We start from the raw sequence: 7539 nt of genomic DNA, 5'->3' as shown, positions 1-7539 counted from the left end.
CTTGAAAGGTTGCAATACCGGATTATGAGGTTAATTCTGGGGTGCGGTCGACGTACGCCGTCCGCGGTTATGCTGAATATTCTTCAATGGATGTCAGTAGAGCAGCGGATTGTGTACCAGACTATGACTTTTATATTTAAAATGTTAAAGGGCCTGTTGCCTGGGTACCTCGGGGAGAGCATAGTTCGGGGGTCCGATATCCTTCGGCACCAGACACGCAGGGCAAATGAGCCAAGGGTACCTAACTTGCATTCCCTAAGTGCCAGAAACTCTTTGTTTTTCAAATGGATTCAAAGGTACAACAGTCTACCAGATGAAATTAAGAATGCGAGAAGCTTGCCGGATTTCAAACGTAAGTGCGTCATATATGTTGAACAAACTGTGTAATGTGAAATATGTGTAGATGTCCCATGTCATTATTAAATGTGTAACTGCAGTTCATGATCGTGATCAACATCTTTATGATGATGATAAGATTTTTCTTTATCTTATATATATATAAAAATCTCGTGTCACGGTGTTTGTTGCGAGCAAACTCCGAAACGGCTGGATCATTTTCAACGAAACTTTGCACACACCTTATGGTGGTATGAAAATAGGTTTTAAGTCTTAAAAATCGTTCAGATGTCACACTAAACTTAATTTAATAATGATTTTCTAACTCCCATACAAAGAGCAGGATTGTTGTTGTGTTGTATACAGCACTTTGACACTTGGTGTAAAGTGCCTGGCGGTTTACACTCGATGATCGGATCCTGAGGGGATACGGGCACGATATAACTATCCCAAGTAAAAAAGCAATAATGAAATATTTTATTTTTTTTCTCGGAATAACTCAGTTTGTCGGGCCAGCTAGTATACTATAATTAAAATTAGAAAAATATAAGAAAGTGTCAACATAGGTTTGAGACACGCGCGCGTACAAGTGGATATTCGGGATCTATTTGGGGGAATTTACGGTTTGCACACGGTCTGGGAGGTCACAACAGGATTCACTCATTGATGATTGTAAGTGGCCAATTCCAGATACATTAGGTTCACCTGCTTTGGAAGATAGTGCCCTAGAGCCAATCATTGACACTAGTGGAACTGGCCATATGCATGTTGCAGTTGTGTTCTGATAAGTAATGCGCCGGATCCATTAGTTGGTTCTTGGCGAGCTACGTAAGGGTTACATTAGATTCTCCTGCTTTAGAAGGTAATGCCCTGGAGCCTGCCATTGGTGCCAGAGACCCTAGGGCCAGCGGTTGGCACTAGTGGAACTGGCCATATGCATGTCCCAGTTGTGTTCTGATAAGTGGTGCGCCAGATCCATTTATTGGTTCTTGGCGGGCTACGTAAAGGATGCTAGGGAATACCATTGTTAACGATGGAGTATGACCCGTTTTTTCTTGATGAAACTATGTTGGTCATCTTGGGTGTGTGTATGACTCGAACAGTTCCTCTGAGAGTTTTCCGATGCCACCACTTGTTCGTACAAAATATTTTAATGTACCTATCAGACTAATATTATCGTAAAGATACTTCCGTCCTTCTCAAACCTATGTTGGGGAAAGAGGTGGGACTTATCATCATCTTCTGCGCAACGGCGGCATTTGCTACTGCGGTCCTGGCCGCGGCAACGGGCAGCAGTATGCCCGTATTCGTAGCACCGGTAGCATTGCCGCCGGTGCTCCAAGAGCCGAAGCGTGCAGCATTTGCTAAAACCAACCGTGTATTGCCTCGCCAGGGCCTGGTCTATCACCGCTATTGCTGGGCAGTCGAAAAATGCGACCAACGTACCGTAATGCGTTTTTACGGTCGTGATCTGTTCGCTGAAAATTTCAACGCCCAGCGCGGCACTCATTTCGAAGAAATTTCTTCGGACGAAGTGCCCGGCGGAATGTTGGTGCAGTTCACCCGCACTGAGGGTGTCCGCGGACGGCATTTTGCTTTGCCATCAAGGGCCGCGGACACCTCTCTCCAAAGCGTCATCGTTTCCTGGTGCGATATTGGCGCTAATTCCAGGAGTAGATGACCCTTAAAGTTTGTGCGAATTCTATGCACATCCTCTTTTTCACCGTTTCCCTAAGGATAGGCATCATGTCCGCGTGCTTGAATCCCCCAATTGATTCAAGCTCAATGGCATTGGCATTCGGCCGGCCCTGGGATTAGAAGCAGGTGCCGACTTTTGCTTGGGTTGGGAAGCAGAAAGTTGCGTGTTTGCGGCGAGGCTGGCTTCTTGCTCAGCTTCACGCTGCTTCTTCCTCTTTCGTCTTTCCCGGCGCACGGCGGTCTTTCCCTTACCGTCCGCCATTCTTGCGCCCCTTCTTGCCCCTATGATGGTCCAGATCCCTGGTCCGCCGAACAACTTTCCCCTTCGCAATTTTCCTCTGCCACAACTACCTTAGCATTTTCCCCCTTCCCTTCTTCTTGTCCTTTTTCCCTTCTTGACCCACCAACTGTTGTCTCTGTTCCCCATTTCCTCCTGTATTGGCCTCGTTCTCCCTGACTATTATGTTATACATCTCCCGCATGATTCCCCCAAAAACAGTGAAAATTTTGGTGACATCAGTCTCGTTCAAAGGCAAAGATCCCGGTTGCAGCTCCTGATTAGGGCCTGCCAAAGGCCCTAAGTCTTGCTCCAACACCGGGTCCTACACCACGAGATCCTCGGTTCCCGTTCCCACATCAATTCCTGACCCCACCTCTCCAAGCCAAATTGCTGGAAGGTTGTGCAGCAGGGCTAAGACTGAGCCAATACGCTCTTCCCAATTAGCGAATTGGGGCGTTTTTTATAATAGCCCTGTGCTTCACGGTGTCCCTGATAAACAGCATGAGCTCATGTTTTGCTTTTGCAATGGGCCCATGGGATTTGACTCTGCTGGATATGCAGTTTACGAAAAATTTCCTGTCGTAAATTTGCCCTGCCTTAAAACCCTCCCCCTTGGCTGCCTTCCACAATCTGCGGGAGAACAGATACCCTTTTTGCTTTTCCCTCCACCTCTACCGAAGAAGCTCTTCGTAGGGCAGGTGCCTTGGAAGCCATCAGCTGGGTTGTTGATGCCCGTCTACCAAAGCTGGTGGCCGAAGCCTTAGACGGGGACATCGTTCCCAGCGAGCTACGGCGGACGGAATATCTACTCGTCACTGCCTTCGAGGGACAAGCGGAGCGTGTGTTCATCACCATTTTTCTACTGGTTAATTTCTACGGTTAAATTCTATGAAGGTTATTATGATTTCTACTGATTTTCTAAGGAATTTCGCTAGTATGTTAATTGATTGATTAATTAAGTAATTATTGTCAAAATAGGGACGAATTTTATTTTCAAACTTTTTAATTAAAACGGGAATTGGATTTATTGTGAAGTTTAAAACGTAAGATGTCAATGGATTTCACGCTGTAATTAAATTGTCAATTTATTTTGCTGTCAATGTGATGAGACGTTTGATGTCACTGTCAGTCAAGTTATTGATAAAGCTGTCAAATCTATTTGGATGTCAATGGTACCGTGATGTTTTACTTCAATGTCTAATGATTGCGATTTAATGTCATGGGAATAAACAAAATAAGATTATTAAAGTTATATTGTCAAATTGTTTGCAACGGAGCAAATATTAACTGGGTTAGATGGTATTGATAATAAAAGAAAAAGCTTAGGAAACGATTTAAATTATTGAAAGCGGATTTAAGTAATCTTAAATTAACGTTTTGAAAAGGGGGAATTTAATAAATTGAAAAAGTTTAACGAGATTTAAATTTAAACTTATTAACTGTCAGTCTATTTGATGTCAATAACGGTAAATGTCAGGTTTAAACAAGCTGTCCAAAAAATTTAAATGTCAACTTTATACGACGTTGTGTATTAAAAGTTTTAATGTCAATCGAGTCTAACGGTTTTATTATGTATGGAAAACAAGGTAATAGTTTAAATAAATTTAAATGAATATTAGTTCTTTATGGATCTGAAAGGGTTGCTTTAACTGGCCGTGAGGCTTTTCAAATTTTAAAAGTTGTTGTTATTAATCGTATGATATTGAGAATTAATTATGAAAATTAAATTATTAATTGTGGGTGTAGGCAATCAAATTTAAATGGATAAATTATAACGAAGGTTTTTAATAGCCCTTGAGCAAAAACGAGTCTTATTTAATGAGAATATTTAAATAGAATTTTAATTTAATCGGTTGCAGCTGCCAAGAATTTAAATTATAACTGTCAACCAATTAAAGATGTCAAAGTGACGTGAGGTGTCTGATAATATTGTGCTGTCAATTTGATTCTGTGTCAACGTTCCCGGCAGGCAAATGACATTTCATACTACGGCGAGGGGTGTTGAAACGCATGGAAGAGCAGGAAGAAACACGGACGAGCGCTGATGAACTGCAACTGTGTGCGTGCAACAGCACCAAACGGCCTGTGACGACGGACAGTGTGTGGATGTGTGTGTGTGTGTAATTTTAGGCAGCGAAGATGGATCGAGGTTATGTTTACAAAGTGAAAGAGTTAGATGCAGAAGCATCTTTGTGATAAACATGAATTTTAGTTGCATAATTTTAGTGTTAAAGTTTGTAATGAGAACTTAAAAGTAATGACTAATGGTGCTATTCACTTGTTGGCGAATATTGAAGCGTTGAAATATTGAAGCTTCCTATGTTAGTTTGTTGTGCTTAGTGTGAAGCTCCTGCTGCAGCCTGGTGTTCATCGTCGGTGATCATCATTATTGGTGACGAAGGCAGCACAGGTTCGTACACCGGAAACGTTCTGATCACTTTTCCTGGTTATATTTTTAGGCAAATTTATCACAACAGGACCAGTTGCTCGTTCAGTCGTTATGTACGATGTACCGGCGCTTGTCGATGGCACTTGGTTACCACCATCAACTATCTTGCCTGGCGGACGGATCTGGCTAGGAACACAGGTGAAAAATTGCTCAGATATAGCAGTACTCGTTGATGGTTTTTGAACATTAACGCTGATCATTTTGGCTGGTGTACGGCTCACAATACAAACAGATTCTCTAGCAGCCGCTATCACCGATGCAGAAGCACTGGTGTGTAATTGTTGTCTTACAACAGCGGACATCATACCACGCTGATTCTTCGGAGCATGAACTTCGACAAGCGATGCAATCGATGGTACTGCAGATCCCGCCAATGTCTGTTGTCTACCGATCTTCATGCCTGATTCCTGCGGTAGAGCATCAGCAACCGGTACCACTGATGGCGCAGCAGTACTAGTTGACGGTTGCTGTCCATGTTGCTGGCCTAACGGACGGAATGGTGCAGGAACACCAGGTAATGTTGACCGATGATGATTACCATCACCGGCATTCGAGACCAGCGCTGATACTTCATCCGTTACCTTCAGATGTTCAACAACACGGACTGGCATTCTTTGTTGACTCGCGCTGACCGGCCACTGAAACCACCGAAGGCACTGCACTTGTTGTCGGAAGTTGTCCAACAACACGGACCGGCAATCTGGGAGGACGGATAGCACGAGGAATGGCAACCGGAACCACCGATGGCACTGCACTTGTCGTCGGAAGTTGTTCAACAACACGGCCTGGTACATCTGACTGACGAAGCTACTTATCACATACCAGCGTTTTATGTCCCCATTCTTGGTGTTTCCGGGTTACTCGCCATCGCGCTGTAGTCGGATCATACTGCACCTGTCCTGCTTCGATTAATGCCTCCCCAAAGACAAAATTAGAGCACGCGTTCCTATTCCTCATCCTCCGGCGCCGTTTGGAGAATGTGGGAGTCACTGCTTTATAAAAACCACCGGTCTACCACAAACTGGAAACAGCGGAAAACCCCGAGGGTCACCGGCCACCATGCTTAATTGAAGCAAAGTTGAAGTAAGTCTGACAGTATCTATAGTAATAGAAAGACAGTTTGATAAATTAACATTGTTTTATTTTTCATTTCAGCTAATCTGCCGTACGAAATAGCAATATAAATATTTCATTTTAATGTTTTATTAAGCTAAACCGACATTATATTTTTCATCTAAAACGTTTTTGATGTGTTTTTTTTTCTCATCGCGTTTAGGCGACGAATATCAGATCGCAACTGCTAATAATTTCGTCGTCTGAGGCGGACTGTTATGGAGGTACAAAATCTTCAGTGATGATGAATGCGTTCACGCTTCTACGAGCCGGTAATTGGCGGTATCCAGATCATCGTCGTACTGTTAGCTTACCTAAGCTACCGAAATTAGCGACAGTGTAAAATGTAAGAGAAAAGACAAATCGACGATATAATTAAAATTAATGGTTTACATGGATTGCGCTCCACTAACAATATTTTTCTCTTATATTGTCTATTTCAGCTGTGCTGTGAGAATTACAGCTGGCTCTCACAACCGTCCGGAAGTCGCAGTGATTTGGTAACATCAAGATCATCACCATCGCACGAAGCGCAGCATATTGACGCAAGCCCAAGCGGACAGCAACCACCTGCAGCAAACGTACGCTGAACGAATGGTCGTGGTAGATGCGTTAGGATTGCAAGGTGATACTTGCGCTCTGAAAATGCTAGCACAGATGTTTGGGCCACAGAGGTGACGTTCCGAGATTGTAAAAACATGCCGGGCCCACAGGTACGCAACAACTGCGCCCAAATCTATGGCATAGTATTGGGTGTTAGCTCGTCCGCTAGCACCGGTTACGCTGGTGCGGGTAGGAAGCGTGCAAATGAAAAAATTCTGTAAAAATATCCCCTTATTCCTTTGCACATACAAGAAACGATCACGAACGATCAGCGTGAAATGCACTTGACTGATATTATTCTTTTTCTTTAGTTTCAGATAAACCGTTCTCATCAATACCATACCATGTACGGTCGGCTAGTTACACTTCATCACGAAGGACAATCACATCTGGATGACGGAATGCTGCCAAAACGATGAAGCTGGCTGAGTCCTCGATGACGACGCAACTCCTGCACGTTCGTCGTCATACTATCTTTTCAACTGGAGGCATGTTTGTTTAGGCGGCTACAACAAATTGTTTGAACATGTTCAATGAAACAAAAATGTTGTTTTGGCTTCTCACAATTACTGGTAATGTATTGCATTCTCTACGCTTTATTTATATGAAACGCAAATAACTTTCTTTACTTATTTTATATTTCATTTTTTAATTTAATTCTAGGTGAATGCTGGAAATCTCCGTGATAGCCGTTTTCGTGTGCTGAATTAGGTTTGTATGAAAAATAGTGTATTTTTAGAATATTTAATTATCAATAAAATAACGGTCGATTTGAAAATTAGCTGTGTTGATATACAACCCGAATGAAAGAATACACGGATAAACGAATGTAAACAATACACGAAAGAACGGGAGGTCCGTTTCATCCGTACCCCCCAACGCCCAATCATGTCTTCCGTTGGGCGCCTGAGCCATGCACGGTTGGGCGCCCGTTTCTCCTCCTCCGGCGCCGTCAGTTTAGCTGTCAATTGCCTGCCGGGTTATGTCAATTATATAAATGTCAATTCAATTTATATTGTCATCATTCATTTAATTAAATATAATTCAAAATTTAAACTAT

The 7539-nt window shown here is 42.9% G+C and overlaps 1 long non-coding RNA gene across 2 annotated transcripts; it reads left to right on the top strand.

Moving 5' to 3' along the window:
* The first annotated feature begins 2930 nt into the window (after nt 1–2930).
* On the top strand, nt 2931–7257 carry LOC120905726. Of its 2 annotated transcripts, XR_005739933.1 has the most exons (9): nt 2931–4724; nt 4774–4901; nt 4996–5277; nt 5351–5846; nt 5919–5928; nt 6040–6222; nt 6320–6589; nt 6791–7051; nt 7143–7257. It is a non-coding gene; the product is annotated as an uncharacterized LOC120905726 (long non-coding RNA). The 2 variants fall into 2 exon arrangements; XR_005739932.1 differs by having other exon boundaries at nt 2931–4901.
* Nucleotides 7258–7539: the final 282 nt, after the last annotated feature.

This window comes from Anopheles arabiensis, chromosome X (assembly GCF_016920715.1).
Source record: "Anopheles arabiensis isolate DONGOLA chromosome X, AaraD3, whole genome shotgun sequence".
Classification (NCBI taxonomy): Eukaryota; Metazoa; Arthropoda; class Insecta; order Diptera; family Culicidae; genus Anopheles; species Anopheles arabiensis.
Note: the sequence above shows the minus strand (reverse complement) of the source record. Positions and strands in the feature narration are given on the sequence as shown.